This window comes from Polyodon spathula, chromosome 3 (genome assembly GCF_017654505.1).
Source record: "Polyodon spathula isolate WHYD16114869_AA chromosome 3, ASM1765450v1, whole genome shotgun sequence".
Lineage (NCBI taxonomy): Eukaryota > Metazoa > Chordata > Actinopteri > Acipenseriformes > Polyodontidae > Polyodon > Polyodon spathula.
The window spans coordinates 17235163-17258448 of record NC_054536.1 but is presented as its reverse complement, the minus strand read 5'-3'; the positions used below and the strand labels follow the sequence as shown (position 1 = coordinate 17258448).

The window sequence follows — 23286 nt, the reverse complement described above, 5'->3', positions numbered from 1 at the left end:
ATTAAAAAAAAAAAATTGACTAAATAACACCAAGAGAAGTACGTTGTTAATATAAATAAAATAAAAGACTTAACAATAGCAAGGTGAAGCCTGTGTCCAAAACATTGAAGTCTAGGTTACACATTTAGTTCTGTAGCTTTGACAACGTTTGATCAGTTGTCTGTAGTGATGCAGATTTGTTTCTCTTCTCTTAGGCCCTAGGCTGACAGACCTTCTTGCGAACCTTGTGTGATATTACTTCACCAGTGTGGTCTTCAGGAAAGAATGTAATTTGCAAGCACTTGCTGCATAAATTCCAATCTGAATCAATGGAATTTAGTTAGGCTAACGTATGACTCAATGGTCAGCGGTATTTGGGGAAAAAAAAGATATACGGGTTAACTCTTCAGCTACTCGCCATGACAGTCATTGTACAATGTTGGCAAAGCTGTTGGTGAAAAATACTTGTGACTTGGGAGTTGGTATTTCTTGTCGATCATTTAACAACTTTCTAAAGCTTTCTTTTTCTGCAGTGTAGCTAGGAAACGCATCTTTTGCAATGCGAACGTTACTGCATCGATAATTTGTTTCCATCATTTACTGTCTGCATGGGTGTTAGCACCTCCTAATTTCCAGGACTGAAAATATTTGAGGGTCCAGAGGCTAAAAAGATACCCAACAAGATCTAGGGGTAAATTGTTAGTTGGAGGTCAGGGTGCTTAGCAAATGATTGCTCAAGATTATACTATATGGCATACCTACAAATAAAGTAAAAGTGGATGGACACTTGTGAATAGAGAAAACTTAACTTAGTCTTTCTTTATATTATAGTCAATAAGGAATAGCTACACTACAACAAATTGACAAATAGAACAATAAAAACTCATCACAGTAGTTAGGAAATTCACTTTGGTAAAACTCAGACACAATACTGTCCATACGTATCATATTTTTTAGTAATGCTCTGAAGAAGAGAGAATACCCATTTTTTTTTCCTGTAGAACAGAACTGGAAAAAAAAACTAACAGGGCACCATGTATGCACGTATCAATTTGATATGTGCATGACCCCTGTAAGCATAATGTGTGAATTATACCATTGAATGGTGTCCAATTGTGAACATGAACAGAACATAAAAATATACTGACATACTAATTTGTCACTAAAAAAAAAAAAAAGGTCATCAAATGAATTCTATGGAATATGTTCAACTAGGAATTGATTCATCTCCAGATACAGTGGACATTCACTCCAGTTTGTACAGTTCAGTACGTGGTATTTTGCCAGGAGTTCCATTACAAACTCTATTATGGGGTACTACCTTTTTCAACCAACTGTCCAATGAAAAAGATTGCCTTGGTTCTGCTTCTTTGCTGTTGAACATAAGGTGCTTTCTTTCCAGGCTTTTTTTTTAAAGGGATGGTAGACTTCTTGGCTATATTTAGAGAATTTGCTCTGATGTCACATTTCCTTCTCTACCTCACTAGTAGTATTCTTCTGTTGTATTGTTTTAGTTTTTGTTGTCTTGGTTATAGGTGCTTTAGAGGTGACATCTGAACTTGGTTTTCTGGTACTGCTTGTTGAGTGCTCACTGCTTTCATTGATTTTTATGCTGCTATGGATCCATTCTTGGGGCAATGCTTGAAGGATCTCCTGACAAGCCCAATGAGCATTTTCATAAAGAAGTAGGTTCTTGAGAAAGCAGACACCTACCAGAAGCAGTCAAGGTTGGATCCTCCAGGTAGGAAAGAAGAACAAGATTAATGTCAAGCATGTGGACTTGGAGCTCAGAAGCCACTAAAGATAATGATTGACCAGAAGGCTGTCAGTGACCTTGGGGTTCTGCAGTTCAGATCAGAGTGTATACAAGCATACATGTTTGTATAATGTAAAACACATGCATACTGTAGTTTAGCTGTCTTGGGCCTGTTGTCTGTATAAATTACTGTGGAGGCTGGAACAGAAAATGGTTCTTTGTTCTTATTCTCAGCGTTATAATTTGCACAATCTGTTATGCTAATATACCACCTGTAGTAAAAGCACAGTCCAATCATTATCAGAATAATTAACTTTTAATGCTGCACGTTGACCAGTCACACATTTAATTTACTGCAGCTGCCAGACTTCTTTTCCTTTCCCCGCTAACATTCATTAAAACTGCAGAGCAAGGTTGAGCTCATCAATAGTTACCAGCAGTAAAACACAAATCGGGCCGATTAAACTTCTGGCTAAAATGATGTGTGGAGCCCTGGGGTTTGCAGAGTGTAAATTTACAGGGTCATCCGTTGTAAGATGTTCTTGCAGCAGAAGTTTTAATCGAAGGCAGTTAATCAGAGTAGCCTGCTTCCTAAATATCAGTGATTAATGTAAAAGGAAGATTTCAAAAGCTCAGGGTTTGTTTCGTTTGCTCTTCTAATGTTGCTTGAAAAAATATGTCTAGTGTGTCAAGGCTGATTTCACACACCCCAAATAGCATGGATTAGGGTTACCTTAGTTAAGGTAGTCCAAGATTAGTGCTGACTAGGGTCTGTGAAACTAGGCATTTGAGACTTTAACGTTGGCTTTGCTGATTTGAAACTGGCTCAGGTTGAGTATTGACAGAAGGGCCTATGTATGGTTTAAGTTGCTGGTGTTTATAGGCATAAGGAAATTAGTTCCGCTGGTTGTAGCACAGAATTTAAAAATGTTGCACTACTGTTGCCCTGGTTTGACACCTTATTAGGTATTTAGCCTTGAAGTAATCGAGAAGATACTGTATTGAGGCAGAAATTCTTGGCTATCTACTGTGAGAGCATTTTCCCTTCAGGGCATGGTTGAGGTACATTGGTTTGAGATCCTTCCTTGATCCTAATTCTAACCATTTTAGTTCTGTTTTCAGAATTGTGTCAATAATGACAAATAATAATTACAGTGATTGTTCAATGATATAGATGGCTTGTGTGCAGCTTCTAAAGAAACATATGATTTTTATTTTAAAACATGACATCTTTCACTACACAAAAAAATAGTTATCAGTTTGGTTGCTTTGTCCTCCAGGAAATCTGTTACGAATACACTTCCCAGGGAATTTCACCTCAGCGAAGTCTTCGGGGTCAAGCATTTTACTGCAAAGCATGTCAGTCCAGCAGTTCAATAGTCGCTGATAGGAAATGACCACGAAAGTGCAAGACCATTTGAAAGCAAGGCCTGGGAATAGAGATTTATTTGCCTTAGTGTAGTACCAGATATCATGTTTTAAAATTAAAATATATGTTTGCTAAAATATTTTTCTTTCAAAACTACACATTTGAGACCTATGTAATGAATGGATGTGCATGGTGTGGGAAATGTTTGTCATTATTTTGTTAGCTACAATCTCCTTAATTTAACTTGGTATAAAATAAACAGAAACTTAACAATCCAGGTTTATGAATTTACAAGAAAAAGGAAAGTTTGCCTTCGTAAATTATTAAGGAATGCCTTTTTTTTTTTAGTTTTAGTTTTTTTTCACTTTTGGAATGAGAGGCTGGTTTCTGTTTTAGTTTTGATGCAGACAGATTACTGCAATGGTCTTTTTATTCTTTTTATTGGTCTACCAAATAAGTTTCTGAGTGGGCTGCAGCTTAAAGAAAGAGCTAGATTCTGCATTGCCCATGTTTTGCCCAAATTACTTTCAAGGTAAAACTATGACATTTTGTCAAGTAGATCTACATTTTGTCTAATGCCTTTATCCCTTCACTGACTTCCAGTGCGATACAGAGCTGATTTTTCTTTTTGTAGTATTTATGCACAAGGTCTTAACCCTTGTTGTTGGGCATAGAGCAAGACTCTCTTCTCAGGGAGAAAGAAAGGGTATGGTTCCAAAACTCAGGATCTCCATTCCAAAAAGTGTCAAGGTTCCAAACGTTGTTCAAACATTCCAAACTAACTTGTTTAGCTTGGCCAGTGCAGTCGTTTAGGTTCTAACAAAATAATTGCATTAGTGCAACTTTTATTTTTCTTTTAACCATCTCTTTGAACATCTCATTTTGTTGTTGTACACTGCACTAAGATGTATTACCTTATCAAGATTTTTCAAATGATGGTATGGGCTTGTCAGACACCTTTTTGTTGGCATCTATTTTAAAGTTTTATAATTTTAGTATTAGGACAACATGAAAAATCTGTATTGAGTTTGTTAAATTTGTTAGAAAAAAAAAAGTTTCTGAGCCATGTCCCGCAAAACCACAATATGTGAGCTGCGATGCCATCTAGCAATGACGGAACTTACAAAACCATAAAACATAGTTTTCCTTATTGCTTTGCCTGAACCTGCATTTAAATAACATGATTCCACATACAAGCATGCAAGCATGACATGCTTCCTTCAGAGGCTTGCGGAACACACTTGCTGTTACTTCCTGATACAGAATACAACATATTCCAAAAGAGGTGCACTTTATATTGCAAACTGGTTCCTTGTGAAGCATGTTTTTAAGTTTTGAGTTTGTTTCTTGCACGATCCATTGTAGAATCTGTGGGGTTCTAGAACAGGCTTACAACCTTAAACTCATGTTGTCAGATGCATCAAAAACTGCAGGTAATCTGTTGGAGAAAAGGCGCAGTTAACCTGTCAGCGCTGTAAGTCTGGCACATTGGTGTGATAAACAAAGGACACTAGATACTAATTTCCTTCAGAATTTCTTGCAGGAATCTCCAGGGGCTCCTGTCTCAGTTTGTAACCTCTTGGCTGAGTCATTTTGTCATGCCATAAATAACAATATATATTTTTATACAGAGTCTATGCCAAGCAATGTCCAGGAGTGAAGTCCAGGAGTTTACCCTGAAAATGACTTATGCTGTTATTTCTTCTGGCACTGGCTAGACTGAATACACAATGCATGTGTGAACAGTCTGGCGATTTTTTTTTCATTACAGTAACGCAAGCAACCAAGAAAAAGAGTACAGTATTTCGTTACGTTTGAACAAGTCAACCTTATACGGTTATCTGCCAATAACATTTTTTTTTTTCCCTCAGACAGGAACAGCCTTTGGCACCAATAACATTGATAATGCATGGGTACATTTTGGTATAATGAAAACATTTAATATCTTTTTTTTAAGTAATAAAATGCACTGGTACATAAAGAGTACGCTGTAACTATTTTACCATTATGTATTTGTACTTGTTAGATAGAGGTTGGTTTTGTGTGTAAGGTGCTTTTATACTTTGATGGTACGTATGTCGGTGATCTATTACACTTGTTAATTTTAGTTGTCAACCTTTTTGCAGCTGAATGCACTGCTGTTACATACAATAATATCAATGATATTTTGAGAATACTCGAACTTTAAAAAAAAAACATATAAGTAAAGTCAAGTTTTGGAGATTAATGTCAGCAAACTTCTGTTTAAACTCCCGTCCATTTCAAAGGCCGTCATGAATGACATCACTTCCTTCACAATCATTGGATCAGATGATATTGAGTACCGGCCTAGTTATTTTTAATGGGTATTTTTTTTCCCCTCTCTTCTGCAGTCACATTTAACTAAATATTTGAGTTTGTCACAAACATGATACAGACTGCAACTACTCGAACATCTCTCTGCATGGTGCTCCCATGTCCAGTCTCCAAACAATGACTGTAAACAGTAAAAACAATATACTGTATTGTATAGTGATTAGGTAACAGAAATATTAGAAGAGGCTGTTTCACCCACTGAACCTTGTCTCTTTTTTCTTCGGTTATGATCTAATTGTTTTAATCTGTTCTTACTCCATAGAAAAAAAAGTGGCATCTACCTTCCTTTTTTTAAATTACCTTTTTTTCTAGATCAAAGAGATGTCCTCCTAGCTCATGCCAAGTCAAGGGAAAAGTCTAGTTCTATATACCTTCTCAAGTGCAGGAATGTATTTTTGCAGTGAGGTGACCTGAATTGGCCACAGTATTCATTTTTTAATTTCCGCATAACTTTAACTAGACTTCTATACAGAGATCAAAGGATGATTTATCATAAAGCGTGAAGTGACTGTTTTGTGAAATGCATTTAAAAGATATAGGTATACAAGTAATATGTAAATTGATAACACACAGCATTTTCTTCTCTACCAATAGATAACTATGTGCAGAGACTTTTTTAAAGACCTCTCTTATCTGGTTTGATTACTTATTTGCAAGAATGGAAACTACATCCCTACAAATCAACAATACTCTTTTTAAAATGAAATCTAAAAGTATTCCATACCAAATCCTATTGTAATAGCCAGCAAACATCAACTGATAGAAGTTATCTAATTTCCATCTTAAAATAATTTCTTTGTAGGCAATCAAATTGCTGCAAAATCACCTCAACATTACAGTAATAGCTTATATTTTCAGTCTCAATTTTAAAACATAATAGTCCTTGTATTGCTATTTCATCCCCTCATAAAGCTTTATTTTAAACAAAGAGCCATGATTTTCTATAGAAGCACTGCAACACTTTTTTTTTGTTTAATGCCAAAACACACTTGGGGCATACAGGTAAAAAAAAATAATTAAAAACTGTTTCTAAAATCAACAGTTTATTGGCTAATGTTATTTGTTTGTTTGTTTGTTTGTTTATTTATTTATTTATTAACAGGCGCTCTTATCAAGGGATACTTACAATTGTTACAAAATACCCAATATGCTACATAGGCTTATATAGGTTTATAAAGCTGTTCTTTAGATTAGTACAAAGTTATAGACAAAACTGTAAATTATTATTTTTTAAAGTTGTACCTTTTACTAATATTACATATGTTGTGTTTTGTGGTTGGAAAATTGTCTTAAACATGGAAAACAAATAAAATGGGAAAGTGAGGTCAATTTAGCTAAGTGTGATCCCAGGGGGAAATGCCATAGGTATTCTAGTTCACATACTTTCAAGCAGCATTTTATATATATAATTTATTTATTTATTTATTTTACAAGTTCTTGAAAATATTAAAGCCTATGGCCTTTGCACACTGGATCTGTTCCATCATTTAGAATCAGTACTTTAGTAAAAATACAATTCTGTTGTTCATTTTTACATAACTTTGAACACAAAAAAATGTTAAATGTAGTATCAACTTCATGATCAGCAAACACTAATGGAAAACTGGACCCTCAGAAGTGTGATGGTCTACTTATAAATGGCTAAATATATTAAACAAATTGAATTATAAGTAATTATTATTGAAATGTGTTTTCCAGCAATGCCTTAAAAGAGAAAGAATTACATTGTTTAAATTCTGCAGTCTCTCATTCTCATGTTGTTCTCATCACCCCACATTCAAATTGAATAAAAAGCAGTGCACAGCAGTAGGCACCTTATTATTCAGGGATGCATATAATCTGTGTGCCATATGTACACCACAAGACTCATAACACTACGTATGTATGCTGTTATCATACTATGATGTAACTTAATTATGACAAGTATCAAAACTTGGTTGAGATCAATTGAAGGGATACATGGGGGGGGATGCTGTTCTTTAGCAATAGATGCTTATCTGGTTATGAAAACTTGGAAACATTTGCCATAAATTGCTGGTAAATTGGTTATTGTTATGGGGGCGGTATGTTACTGACTTGTTTTCACATTGAAGTGTTCTTAGGTGAAGGATGCCCTCAACCAAAAATACTTCCTTTCTTTAGCGTAAAATGCAGTTTTTTAAAGCATCTTTATGTTCCCCCACCTGTCCATCACAACTTATGCATGCTCTAATTCAAAGAACTAAGACACACTGCTGCACAGACATACATGTAGCATGCAGCAGAAGATAAGTGTGTTATTTCATCTCTTTTTATATCTTAAAGTTTAAACAGCTTTAAAATAACATCTTCATATATGTTTTTTTGTTGTTGTTGTTTTCCTCTTACCTGTTTATTCTGTTTCCAACTGTTCTGAATGGTTCTTATGGCAAATTTGCAAATATTCTTTTCAGTTCAGTTTTTGCTAAGTATTAATGGACTTTGACCACAATTCAGGAGCAGCTCCAGCTGTCAGATTGTCTTTTTAGTACCATCTAGTGAACAGATGTTGTGTACAGGCACTGCGCATTGTCAGCAGTACAAAAAAAAAAAAAAATGGATTCAAGTTATCTGTTGAATATCTCTCAACAGCAAGGAGAGTTGAAAGTTGTGTTCTATGTGTCCTCTGTACTGCCTTCCGGCCTGGATTAACATCAAACCAGCCTGCCCAGAAGAGGCTAAGGACATACTATGTGGGGGATTATGCGGCAGTAAAGTATAAATAATTGTAAAGGACCAAATGGGAGAAAGAAAACAGATATCAGAAGTCACCTGCATTTTTATATTTAAGTATAAATATGGTTATAACTAAGGGGATTATAGCATTGACGTGGTGTGTTAGAGGTAATAGTGGAACTCAATAAAGTCATTAAATCCTGAGACCAGAGGTAAATAAAGAAATAATGTTTTTTAATTTGTTTATTTACCTTTGTTTGTCTCGAGTAATCCACTAAAATTCTACTGGAAGAGTTGGACTCAAGTGTCCATAAGAAGTGATAATTGGTAAGCAGATGTCATTAATTAGTGTCATGTCTCAGCCATACTTTGTAACAGAACAGCTGACCTAGAAAACAACGAGAGAGCAGTGTCCGGTTGTTTAAGATAGATGGGGACCTCAGATTGCCCAACACTGTCTTTTTTTTTATTCTGTCAAAGTCTTTATTTATTTAATGTTGATGTTTAGCAAACTTGAGCCTGACAGCAGCTAAAATCTTTAAACTCTGTTCATTTATTTCAGCTACAATAAAGGCCTGTGGAGACGAAGCAGCAAAATCATCTCTATAACCTCACGGCTGGGAAGCGTGAAAGGTGAGGACTTTAGTTTCCTTTTTTTTTTTTTTTTTTTATTGCGCTTTACTGCGTTTTGGTTTTTTCCTGTCTAGTGGCAGAACCTTGGGCCCTGTGATCTAACAGGATGGATATGCTTGTGTTCAGTGTTACTGGATCTTTGTGGGAAGACTCCTGTTGCCAAGTTTTGTCTCTAGGAGTCTGTAGTGGATCAAGGGACCAGAATGTTATGCAGTTCTTGTTCTTCATTCATCAATACAGAGTTTCTGACAGGTCATATTCATTCATTTGGAGTGGACTGGCAGCATAGGTGTTGATTTTAAAAATAGATTTTGCTGGGGTTTTTGTATGCTTGGCGTGTGATGTAGTATTAAAAGGTAAGGACGGAACAGGATGAGTAAAATAATTTATAGTTACAGTATTTATAAATCATAATACTATACTATATGTATATCGTTGCTTTTACAGGTAGTCAGTCCAGTAAATCTGGAATGCCCTGATCGGGTGGAAACCGTACTGTTATGACTGACCCTTTGGGAAACCTTCTTAAAAGTGCTTGAAATAAGCTTTATGAAAATAAATACATTTCTGCCTAAGGTCTTCAGACAGCTCTTTACTTTTTCCCATATTGACTAATTAGTAGTGACAGCAATCATCCTATGCCTAACCCTCTATTCGCTCTACGAATGTTCCCCTCCAATCCAGCTTTTTCTAGACTTTTCTAGAATGTGGTTCTGCATTGTCATATTGAAATTTGTAGACATCTATTTCTAGTAACTTTTTTCCTCATCCACCAAAGCAAAACTTTTGCTACAAAAGATTTTTCCTAAAATTCTTTGTTTTGGAGAAATTTCTAGCAATTCTACATTTGCATTGGGATATGTAAACTTTTGACTATATATATAAGGCTAACTTCAGTATAACGAACCTTCCTGGGACCTGGAGAAATGTTCGTTATATAAGGGTACTCATTATAATAGGGTTTGGCATTTTTCTGTATCAGAATAATGACAAAACGCCAAATATGAATTGAACATCAATATATAGTACTTTTATGAAGATTCCTTCACATTGATCAATATTTAAATGGTATTGTGACAAGGTACTCATGTCACATGTGTGGGTAACCGCATTGCAAGACAGAGGAGTTGGAGTTGAAATGCCGGCACAGGCACACATGATTTATTAAACACAAAACAGAAAGTAAACAAATGGGTCATGTTATGCTACCAACAATGGTGCACATGCAAGACAGGCAGACAGCAAGTCTCTATCGAGCGCCCGTCTGTAAACAATCATTTGATCAGACATAACAACTTCAAAAAGCACACAAAACAAACCCCGTTTTACTTATAAATTACACCAACACTAATCCCCCCTGTGTTATGTTTAAAAAAAAAAACAGTAAAGAAATGAAAAAGGAAAGAATGTATACATACATGCTGATTACAGTAATTACATGTCCTTTCTCTTGAAAAAACTATCCAGCGTAGATTGCTTCTTAAACCCATCGCCTGGTTGCAGTTTGTGTGAAGATGATAGACAGGCAATGATGATTATTCATACTACAATAGGTCATCTTTGAATTAGTCAATTATACACATACAGTGCTCACCCGTTATAGCGCCTCGTTACAGTGCAGAATTGGTTATAACATGATAAGTTTGTGGCTCCATGCCATTACAGTAGCCATTTTATACTCGTTATGAGGCAGAACACAAATAGCATGGTCTTGTACATATGGCTCCCCATTATAGCGTTATAAAGAGTGAACAATGTGTATACATAGTTGTGTGTGTGTGTGTGTGTGTGTATATATATATATATATAATTACAACTTTTATGGTGACAAAATATAATGCAGATAATTAGGTTTGTTGTTTAAAAGAAAAATAATCAAAGCTTATTTACCAGATATGGAAGCCTCACATAAATTATATTATAATAGTCTACATGCTTCCTTCTTTTAATTTAATGGATTACCTTTAAGCTTGCATGCAAGTCAAGCCATACAGAAAGTTGATTATCGTATTGCTCGCTTGTTGAATGCTGCTGGTGTTTCTCTATGCTAATGGGATTGTTTTTTACCTTTATCAGTGGCCAGTGCACCAGCACAGTGAGATTTAAGGTCAGAAATTGTCTGAAAGGTTAATTAGCTCTGAATGAAAGGTATTATGTTGTAATCAAATAGTAATGGATGAGGTGATATGACTGAATAATATATTTTCACAAGGCAAAGGCAGAAATCCAGCTACAGATGTATTATTTTGTTGTATATTCCATTATGAGACTCCCCCCAGGGCATCAGTATAATGTGTTCTCACTAACCTTGCTACTGGCCTGTATCTCGATCTGCAGCCACAAAGCAGCATTTCAGAAAGGATTTTGAATATAAAAACAATTTTTAACTGATTTTACATTTTTATGTATTTTTTTTTATAACCTTGGTATTTTTTTGTTGAAAGTTGTGAAATTTAAGCTTTACTTTTTTTTTAGACATAAAACATTAGCCTTTATTTTCATGTCTTCTAAAACCATACTGGGGTTCTGATTTGCATAATATGTTAGCCACCTTCATGCATTTGATTTTGCCAGCATATCAAACATCATTGAAGTGAAGAATTAAGTCTGTTGGTATGAACAGCAGGTTATGCCTTTAGTAACATAGTATATATGAAAAAAAAGAGCAAACAGACTAAATTTGAAATCTTGCTTCTTTGGTTTTATTATAATTCTTAAACTTAAACCATGGGCCTGTTTGGACTAAAACAGTCTGGACAAACTAGAAACTATTTGGTTGCAGGAAGGAGCAGATAAATGATTGCATTTCCCTGATTAAGGGGACAGAGTAGAGACTGCCTCTGTGTACCTAGTTTTAAAGTGTTCTAGAACCCCCAGCAGAACGTTACCCATTACATTACCCTTGCTGTATCCGTGTTCCCTAGATCGCAGCAGGGTTTCTATCAACATATTCCTGAAAATGTGTTTTATTCACAAATAAACTAGGGAATTCCTTTTTTTTCAATTTTACTCTGGAACATTTGTAAAGAAAGAGATGTTATCATCTAAACATCGCAATGTATTCAGTTCATGCTACCTCCTGCAGCAATGCTAATACTGCTTGAAATGAGTGGAGTTTTGTAGGAACAGAAAACCGGCATTGTTTCAGGTACCAGTAGGCGCATGATCTAGATGCACTGCAATCATTTGAAGACATGTTTATTCCTCTTGCAGTTGATTTGACCCATGATGTTTGATTTAAAAATGTAAAGAGAGTCAGCAACAACAATAATGTACTGTTAAATAACACTGGGCACAGCAAAGGTAACAAAACGTGTTTCTTGTAGTCTTTGCAGAGTGTTCTGTAACGTATCTAGAGACCCGTTTGTTTTAAGTGGTTTCTTATTTTATTTTCTACTAGTAAAATTGTTATTCCTCATTGAAAATTCACATTTGCACTTGCTTTAAAATATTTTGAGTACACATTATCAAAGGGGAGCTCATAAGTAAGAGACAAGTGAACACTGGCAGGGACACAGTCAAGCCTTCAAACAGCAGGAAACATAGGAGATGATTTTGTGTTGAAAAAAAAAATCTGTAGCACTTTGAGTACTGTGTGTTGATTTTTAAGTGATTAGTAACAGTCAAGAGAATGGAAAAGAAGAATGGATCTGCTCATTCTGACCTTTTGAGCTCAACAGGGTAAAGCACCATGTCCTTATTGAAGAATTGTACCGATAAGGCCCATTGCAACATATGATTGACATCACACAGTAAGGAAAGTTAGATGTTGCAACAGCAGTCTGAATGTTCAACAGATATATTGCCTGCCACCTGCCCTAGGATTTCAATATCTTTTCTAGGCGCACAAAATAATCCTGGTTTTCAATGTTAGTACAGCACACGACAGGACAAGCATCGGAAGACACTGTACACTGACTGCCCAAAAACTGTTGGGTATCACACCTGTAGTTCCAATCTTGTATAACAGAAGTGCTACAGTGACCTAAATTACAGTAACCTTTAACACACGCCTGTTTCTGCTTGAGCAATGCACCAGGAGCTGTGTGGTCCGTCCAGGCCACTAACGCACCAGGAGCTATTTGGTCCGTCCAGGACACTAACGCACCAGGATCTATGTGATCCATCCAAGTCAACAAGGACAGTTCCTGTAACTGCATGCATATTTTTTGAAGATAATTTCAAAATGTAGCAAGTAGCGCAGTTCTGTAGCCGAATATTAACAATTAACAACTACAAACAATGTTGAAGCCAACAGATCTACATCCTAGAAAATCAGGAATTGCCTGTGGTGGGGGGAGAGCATGTGGAACAGCCTGACTTAGTTTGAAGATATTTTATTTCAGCTCTATATATATTCACTAAAGCCTAGTGCTGATGTCAGTAGCCCACAGTAATACTATAGGAGACCACTGGCACAAATTCCCAGTGATGCTAATTTAATATACATTTTACTGTACAAACTAACTATCAAAATGACAAAAGAATAAAAAATATCTTTCTATGCTTTGCAAAGGGATTATTATTATTATTTCAATTTGGTCAAAGTAGTTTGCTAGGGCTACTTTCAGCAGATCGCAGTTGTTAGTAAAGAATTGTTTGATACAGGGTTTAGTTATAGCAGAGAGTTGCTATGGTCACAAATGGTATCATCACTGCCGAACTGTCGTGAACATATGGTATGGCTTTCAAACTCGCTCTCATGTAAATCCTTAATTTTTGGTCAATTTGCATTACTTTTTGCATGAGAATGCGATTTACCCACCCTTTTTAGCTGTACCATTTTTTGGCCTTGTACTTTCTATAGGGATGTGAGGAATGTGTGTGATATGTGCACACTACATGGCAAGCCAAATTATCATTTAGAGATGTCAATGTATTTCAAGATATCGTCAATTGTAGATCTCAAACTAACTTTATTTCAAAGTATCTCATACTCAGATATCAGATATTAGATATCTCAAATCCAATTCCAGATATCACAAAATAACTTCCTGTCCAGTTTGAGATAGCTCAAATTTAATTTGAGATCTCAAAATGGTTTCTTGTCCTGTTTAAGATATATCAAATTTAATTTGAGATATCACATTGACTTCCTGTCTAGTTTGAGATATCTTGAAATGGGCCAGAAATCCATTCAAAAGAGAATTTTCACATGTTCAAACTAGACAGGACATCAGTTTGAGATCTCTCAAATTCAATTTTAAGATATCTCGAATTTGAGAATGAGTTTGAGATATCATGAAATCAAGTTAGAGATATCTGCAATTCAATTTAAGATATCTTTAAATGCATTTCAAGATCTCTAAATTATAATTTGGCTTGTCACACAATACGTCACATTCTCACGACAATAGAGAGCTTTTAAACTGCTTGTAAAGCCAATGTCAGTACCTCACCTCCTCTTGTGTTTTGTTGCATCCTGGTTTGGTTTTGTTCGGCAGCCCTCAGTTAAATTTATATTTTGTGGCATGATTATACTCTGGGAATAATTTGTAGACAAAAAGGTACCTGTATCTTATAAATGATTTTTGTTTCTAGACCTAATGTACTGACCTTGATTTGCAGTTGCTTCCATATATGCTTCAAGCTCACATCTGCTTGCTGCTTGGGTTGTAAACAGGAAATCATTTTTATTTTGTTCATTTTATGTATATAGAGCTCATATTTGCAACAACAACTTTCAGTTCATCATTTGCAAATCCTCGCCTGCCATCTGGCATAAATTAACCCCGGATTATACTCCTGTTGATGCTTCATGGAGTTCTAAAACAATATTAGTTTAACTCTACAGTTCAATGCTGCTACCATGGAAACCCAGTTGTTGACCCCAAGTTGTAATAGAAAACATGTCTAAGAAAAGAAAGCCAGAATGGTTTAACTGGAGTTTCTTGTATTTGCAGAACACCAATACAGAATGATAAATGCATAGGCACAGAACAAGTAAAAAGATTCAATTTAATCTTCATCATATCAGAGTACCAAATTGTGTAGATGTAATTTCAAAAATCACTTCATAACTCTACAAGAAATAATGCTATTATTTTTGATACCCATCCAGATAATATAATAACTTTAATCTATTTTTTGTTTGATTTTAAAGCATTTAAAAATTTCAAGTACAGTGTTCTACTACTGGGAGTTCATGGTTTGAAGGTTTAGAAAAGATGCTTTCTAAGGAAAGTAATACTCCGACCTTAGCTGTTAAACATAGTCTAAACATACCTCTTTTCAACAAATTGCTGGGTTATTTCAATCACGAGGATCATGGTAAACACTTGACACCTTTGGAAACATCCGGGAGCAGAGAGAATTCTTCCTTGCTGCTGGAATTGGTGGAGGATTGAATATGGCCATATCCCTGCAACAACTGCTGTCAGCTGTATTTAAATTCATTGAACTATGGCCATCAAATAAACAACTCCTCTGTTTGATAGCAATTGATATTATAAAAAAAAAAAAACGTTTTAGCACTAGTACACAACAGATTGACTTCTGTGCTCCTGGCCATTTGTTTGCCCAGAGGAAGGGACCTTCGATATAACTATTGGATTGAAAGATGCAATTCTATGGATGATCTTTCTTTGTTCTGCCCAAAGCTGCCGTCACTGCACATTCCTACAGTGACATTGCAGCTATGCAGATAGAACAATTAAGATGCTAATTATTGAACAATAAATGGGACTTGGCAAATTACATTTACTCAGAAGTGACAAACAAAGCTGCAAGGAAATTGATGTACACTCACTCCTGTTGGTAAATCCTGACATAAATCAAGTGTATCCTTGGCTCTTACTCATGTCCTAAAAGGCTACACTTTGAGGTCTGGGATGCTGCAGCTTTTCAAAGCCATTGCAAACAGGATCATGTTCTACAGATGTGCACCAAAATACAACTCTGGAACAGATGGTTTCTGTTTTGTCTAAAGAATGAAAGCAGAAGAGATTGTTAGGCAGAATCCTTTAATACAGAGGATAGGCTTTTGAAAAAACAATTTATGTTTTTTGATGGGGGACAAAAGGAAAATGGAACCACTCTGACCTGTGAGCGAAGATTGCCTCCACATCAGGGTCTGCAACCTTTTGGTTTCCGGATGATAAAGACCTAGCACTTCAAGATGCTGGGCTGGTGTTGCTAACATTGTCGCAGCCCAAGTATTGAGAAGAAAACTTATCATTCAGCTTTAGTAGGCAAAATCCAAAACATTTTATGGGTATTCAAAACAGGCGCACCTACAGACCATTTCATAGCCATGGGTTAAGTCTTTAAACAAAGCAGTATAAAAAATATTAATGAATTAATACAAACATTCATGAGGTCAGGTTGTGTCGCCTTTTAGAGATTACTGCACTATCTATGGAGCCACATAGAACAGAGCTGTTTAAGCTGTATTCTTTGATTTTACTTACAGTTCTATTACAGTCCCTGTATTGTCCATCACAAGTTAACCTTTTCACTAATGCATTGTTTTAAGCCGTACCAATGATACAGACCGTATGGTCTTTATAGTTGGTGCACGGTTGTATTCTCCGATTCCCTCAATAAGCTTCCATTGCAGAAAGTGTCCAGTGAACATTAACTCTTTCAGTGTCGTCTTTTACTGGGTTTTCGTGCTCTTTTAGTGTCTGCCTTGTAGATGCCTCTTTGTTAGTCCGCAGCGTAGGTGTTTAACTTGACTCAAAGCTTTTATTTGAAAAACACATCTCTTCAATGGTAAAGGCAGGGTTTTATTACTTAAAGAAAATTACCAGTGTGTCTCTGCCCCCTAGGGATGCTGAGATTCTCGTTCATGCATTTGTTACGTCTCGTTTGGATTCTTGTAATGCTCTTTTTGTTAATCTTCCTGCTCGATCTTTGCATCGATTTCAGATGGTACAAAATGCAGCAGCAAGGGTTCTTACCGGTTTTAAGCAGACAGAACACATTACTCCGGTCCTTAAGTGTTTGCATTAGCTAGATCCAGTCCCCTGTTTCCTTGAACATATTGCTGTTGACCTACAAGACTTTGTACGGTCAGGGTCCTAGTTATATAATGGACCTTCTTAGCCCTTACATCCCTGGACGGCAGCTTAGATCCTCGATTGTTAAAATGCATGCTTCCAAAATGTGTTCGGCTCGGAGGGTGTAGTTTTAGCTGCGTTGCTCCTTTTCTATGGAACTATTTCTATTACTGATACAGACCACTCCCTTTCAGATAGTGCGCCCAGTGTATCATGGAGTTTGCTGTAACTTTGTTCATTTTGATTTTGTGATGGGATTTTTTTTTTTGTATTTTTCATGTGGTGTATCATCTATATAATAACTCTTTCTTTCGGGACTTTGTTCTCATTAAGAGCAAATGCATGTATTTATAATCTAATTAAGTCAATTTCATACTGCCAGAAAATGTCTAAGCACTGCAGTACCAACAAGACCCACATGTACATTACAAACAGATTGGAACTATTATTAACAATAGTTCAGGGGAAAGTAGCAAGCTGCAATGAAAACAAAGCATGACATCAGGATGTTATAGAGAAGGGCAATAAGGCTATATTATAAATTATCAGAGTTATTAGGCTACTTCCGAAGCAGAATATTGGGGCCTAAATATAGATTTTTTTAAAAGATTGTAGAAAGATCTGTGGAAGGTTTACAGTATTAAACTGCATTACATTAATGGTAACTTTGCTTGCCAGCATACAGGGATTTCCCAAATGCAACTCTTAGGTACCCTTATAAAAGGGTATCACAGTAAATTTGCACTTTATTTTTGCAGTTCCTATGGTTTTACTGTGCATTTAACATAGTTGACCATGATTTTGCTATGGTTTCTTTTAATATACATGGTGATTATAAAGTAAGTTTACCACATGAGATATAGTGAGTTGATGTAGTAAACTTATTTTCTAATCACCCTGTGTTTTACAGTGCTTGCATATGCTTTGCTATGCTTTCACTATGCTTTTACTATGGGAAGCTTTAAGGGACATTAAATACTTTTTTATATAGTAGCTCTGAATAGGTGCGTACAAACACCAAGCAAACTGGTTAACCCAGACAGCAACGATCACTTTTTTTTTTAAATCGCTCTTCCTGCATTGATTTAGAGAATAGATCTCAAACCCCAGTGCACTAGAGCAAACATTTTGAAAAGCGCTTTGAAACAGACTTTAAAGTTCTAAGTGTAAAACATTGTTGGGTAGTTAATTACAGCTACATTAATAAACAGTTGTAGCAACACATGGGGATGTATAATGCTATAATTTTTGGAACCCCGCTACTTACTCTTTTAAGCTTAGTATCAGCAAGGCATAGATGCCATGGAAATGAATCTAAGGGTGTTACTTTTGTTAAATTTCTGGCACATTTCTGATGGTCATACCAGCTCAGCTTACATTATAAGATAACCAAATCCTATGCATGTTTCTCAACTAAAGATCTCTGGCCAAAAGAGCAAGACAAGTCTTTAATAAATTATTAGATGTCTATCCCTTTTGTGTTAATACAGATTAAGGAAGTGAAATGTTCTTAATTTGTAACATTGCTTTCATGCGAATTTGAGAAGCCAGCGCAGTCCCAGCACTTATTTTTAATTAGCCATAATTCAGAAAGGCAACAGCCAATATCTTAGTGTGGCTAAAGCTAATTGTAGATAGTGTTAGTAGGCAGCAGACTGACCATTATATTTAACAAAGATGGTCTGTTACAGGTTTCTCTTATTTTGACCTCCAGAAATGACTTCAATTTATTTTATTTTAAATTGGTAAAGCAAGGACCTAAACTCTGCTTGTGTCGTGGAAGACTTGCCACATTTATATTCATTTTAAGTGACACTTCAATTTGAATGTGAAATTGAACGTTTTGTCTTCAATTTGTGTTATAGCTGACGGAAAGGAAACCGTGTTACTTAAAAAATGTCAAGTGGAAAGGTCTCGTTTGGTATCAGTTTAATATCACGGCTGACCTGCCATCGCTGAAGGTTATTTGTGTCCTCTTGTTTACAAGCGATTCATTTGGAACAAGCAGTACTGGGACGAGAGAACTTGAGCTTTTAAAACCCATTAGAGGTGTAAACAGACTGCTTAACTAATCTCATCATATACAGTATTTTAAATGAATAAATGATAGATTTCATAGATCAGGGAAGAGTAAACCCTACATGTTTGGGTCGGTATTATTGCATTGAAGCTTTTAAGAAATGGAAACTTCTGGCAATATAAATAAGACTCCAATTGCAAAGCAGTTTGATCCATTACTGGTTTTAATTGGACTTTTAATAAGAAGCACCTGTACTTGTTACCTATGCAATGGGACTAATCAAGCACATATTAAAACCTGGAATGGCTGAAACTGCTCTGTGATAGGAGTCTTATTTTCTTCCCTGGAAATAACAGACTACTTTCTGTTATGCCCATACTAGGTTGCTCTTTCAGTAATTGTGTTTCCTGTTTCAAGCTAGGTGGAACTGTGCCATTTTTTAAGAGGCCAAAAGCCCAAACACGTATAAACCTATTTAAGATGTTTTGGGTTTTTTTGTCTTGTTTTTTCTATAAATGCTCTCAGCCTTGCAAATACTAAAGATTACATTTTCAAAATGTGTGACAGGTTGTCTTCTACCAGTCCCTACGCCTCCCCTCCAGCATGATATGCAATAAGGGAGATAGCAATTTAGAATACCAGTGCCTCAACGGTTCTATGAAAGATCTATCTCTGAATTCACTATGCCAGAGTCGCAGTGGGGTTTTATCCGAGAAGAAAGTACTTAACTGCTGAAGTGATTGTTTCTCTTATTGTGTTTTCTCTCTTCTTGCTTTCTAGCGTCCTGCCTAACTACATCGTTGGAGATTTTGATTCGATTAAACCAGAAGTCAAAGAGTTTTACAAGAATAAGGTACATTAAAAGCTGCAAAAAATAAAACAATACAAATACTTACAATACAGTTAGATGGGTGTGTTGTAAAGCAACATTAAATACATGTATTTTGTGGCAGGCTGGCAAGTGGATCGAGGCCCAGAGACAGTCTGTAGTTCAGAAAAATAACTTTTATTATAAATAAACACAAAAATGAAAGGGCACAAGGGCCAAAACAAAGCAATTTAAAACACAAAAAAACAAAACTTACAAAAATAACAATTTCCAGGCTGGGCAATGCCTTCACTGGATTCAAACTTTCCAAACAACCAAAAACCCCAACTCGCTTCCTCAGCTCCCTCCTCTTTAATGGGAAGCAGAGGCCTCCTTTTATGTCAGGTGGCTGGGTGCTGATTGATCGTTAATTAAACTAATCATCTAATCAACCCCAGCCACCTGAACACAATGAACCCAGGCAGGTAGGGGAATTTAACCCCATCCCTGCCAATTTCTAAAGAGCAGAGCTGTGCTCTGCCACATATTTATAAATATAAATCCAGCCCTTGCCCCTGAAGAGTAATTCACACTGCCTTACAAACTGGTCAGTCTACAGTACATGTGTTAAATACAACTGCTGCCAGAAAGGGAAAGAAAAAGGCTACCAGCAAAATGCACAGTAGACCAAACATGTATTGAACAAGCTGTACTGCCCTGGACTGTGAAGAGGTGTAAAAGAAGAAACCCATTTCTCAGTTAAAAAAAAAAAAAATGTTCATGTTGTTATTGTGACTTCAGATTAATAATTGGAAACACATCATTTTGCACCATCTGTGAAACACTAGCAGATGCTGATGCTAGCAGGGATGCTTAATGTAGCTAACCCCAGAAAACTGACAAAGTTGTTTATGCTGTATACTGTGGAGTGAGTGGGAATAGAACATCTAAAATCTAACAGCTGATATAAAGTAGGGAAAATCTAGTCTCTTAAGAACGTTATAAATGTGAATAACAATACAAACCAGTATGGTTCCTGTGGCAAATATGTTCCAGGTCTTTAAGTGAGATCATCTTTTTTCTTTTTTTTTTTCTCCCCTGATGCAGCCAACTAGAAATGCAAGCTTATAGAAACCGAAGATCAAGACCTAACAGACTTTATCAAGTGCCTGCGCATACTAGTGGACGAAATAAAGACTAAGGGTCTACAGGTAAATATTTACTGCTTTCATTTTGTTCCATGTTAAAGCCTTTTTGTATTCTTCTTTATTATTCTTGGACAGCATGATACAGTGATGGTTTTGGTTTTGATGGATTACTTTCATTTGTTGGGACTGTCCAATTAATGAATGCGTGCAACTTTTTTTTTTTTTTTTCCAAAAAGCCAAAGAAAACAGATAGCAATTTTGTAACCAGCCTAAACTATTTAATGTGGAGAAAGTGTCTTTATAACTGTTTGGTACGGTCATTAGCTGTGATTTCTGTTCCTTGTCAATGGAAGTTCACACTGTGTACCGATTTTCAAAACTTTTGCCAGTAGAGATGTTTGCATGACAAAAAGAACACTACAGTACATTCAAATACAATGGACAATGGATTCTTGTTTTATTATATATTATCATATTGTTGCACTTATTTCTTCCATTTCCTTTATCTGCAAGCTATGTAACAGTATTTCACCTCCATAAGTTAATTTTACTGTTGCTGAGATAGTTTTTGAGGCATTGCTATGGATAAAGGCTGTGGGTGAAGATGCTCAAATTCTATCAAAAGAATTAATAAAAAACAAGAATAAAAAAAACAACACTAAGAAAGTATAAAACGGGTCTACCCCGAGGTTCCTATGTCTCTCTCTCTCTCTCTCTCTCTCTCTCTCTCTCTCTCTCTCTCTCTCTCTCTCTCTCTCTCTCTCTCTCTATATATATATATATATATATATATATATATATATATATATATATATATATATATATATATAGATATAGATAGATAGATAGATAGATAGATATTTAATTTATGAAAATCGTTTCAATTGTTAATCGTTTCACTATTTTATTTCATGTTCAATTTATTTATCCATTATTATAAGAACATAAGAAAGGTTACAAAAGAGAGGAGGCCATTCGGCCCATCTTGCTCATTTGGTTGTTACTAGCTTATTGATCCCAGAATCTCATTAAGCAGCTTCTTGAAGGATCCCAGGGTGACAGCTTCAACAGCATTGCTGGGGAGTTCGTTCCAGACTCCCACAATTCTCTGTATCAAAAAGTGCCTCCTATTTTCTGATCTGAATGCCCTTTTATCTAATCTCCATTTGTGACTTCTGGTCCTTGATTCTTTTTTCAGGTCAAAAAAGTCCCCTGGGACGACATTGTCAATACCTTTTAGAATTTTCAATGCTTGAATCAGATCACTGCATAGTCTTCTTTGTTCAAGACTGAATAGATTCAATTCTTGTAGCCTGTCTGCATATGACATGCCTTTTAAACCCAGAATAATTCTGGTTGCTCTTCTTTGCACTCTTTCTAGAGCATTAATATCCTTTTTGTAGCGAGGTGACCAGAACTGAACACAATATTCAAGATGAGTTCTTACTAATGCTTATGATTGTTTAAAAATACTTAGCTGACAGCAGATAAAAAAAGACAGATACCAATTGGCACCTTCAAAAAACTGTTTTACTGTGGAAATAGAAATGTAATGTCATTTCTGTTACATATTTTTTACATTTTGTTTTTTTGAAGTCAGAGCATCCATGGACAAACAGATGTCTAAAAATAACCAGCTATGTGGATATAAAACAGAAACACACTTAGTTGTTGTAGATGCGTCAGGTAATCAGGAGGTTCACCACAAACACCATTACGTTAAAAAAATAAATAAAATACAAAAGCCATTCCAGCCCCCCCAATTCCCTATAGTGTAAGTCATAGTGCTGAATTCCGTATCAAGAATATATCTTCTTACACTACGATCTAACAAATAGGACCAGTCCTTTTTCTTTTTTTTGTCCCATCACCTGTTATGTATTAAATGTCAAGAAAATTCTTAAATAAACTAACAGGATAAGAAGCATGTGCATAATATATATATATATATATATATATATATATATATATATATATATATATATATATATATATATATATATATATATATTTTAAAGCTGATTTTGACAGATTCACAGTTCAAATAATAATTACTACAACAAATGATATGGAGCTCAAATTAATATATAATATAACTCCTGGCAAATGGTGCAAGTGAGTTTTTAAAACAGTAACTGTCTTGTTGGTGATATGCACATTCTGTTTTAGCTTTATTTTCCCATACTAAAGAAGGTGTGCTATCGTCTTTGTGGAAAGTTTTAGCACAGAAGCAACTGATAGGAGTAACAAGGTCACAAAAATTACCAACAGAATGGCCCATTTCCTTCACTGCATGGTTTCACTGAATGCTACCCATGTTCGCTATGAGGAATACAAAGAGCATGAAAGAATAACAAAAGACCTACAGTGAATTAAGAGGGGAGGAAATGTCAGTGATATGAATCCAGCATACCTTGTTGTTTTATAATGTAATGGAAAAAGTGTGTTGTGTTTGTTGCAATTTTATTTCCAACTGCATATCAAATTGTGCAGCATATTTTGTATGCTTTTGGTGATTTAGATT

General features: G+C 35.6%; 1 pseudogene; it reads left to right on the top strand.

The window, feature by feature from the left end:
* Window positions 1-23286, top strand: part of LOC121307876 — a 61639-nt pseudogene that overhangs the window by 6645 nt on the left and 31708 nt on the right.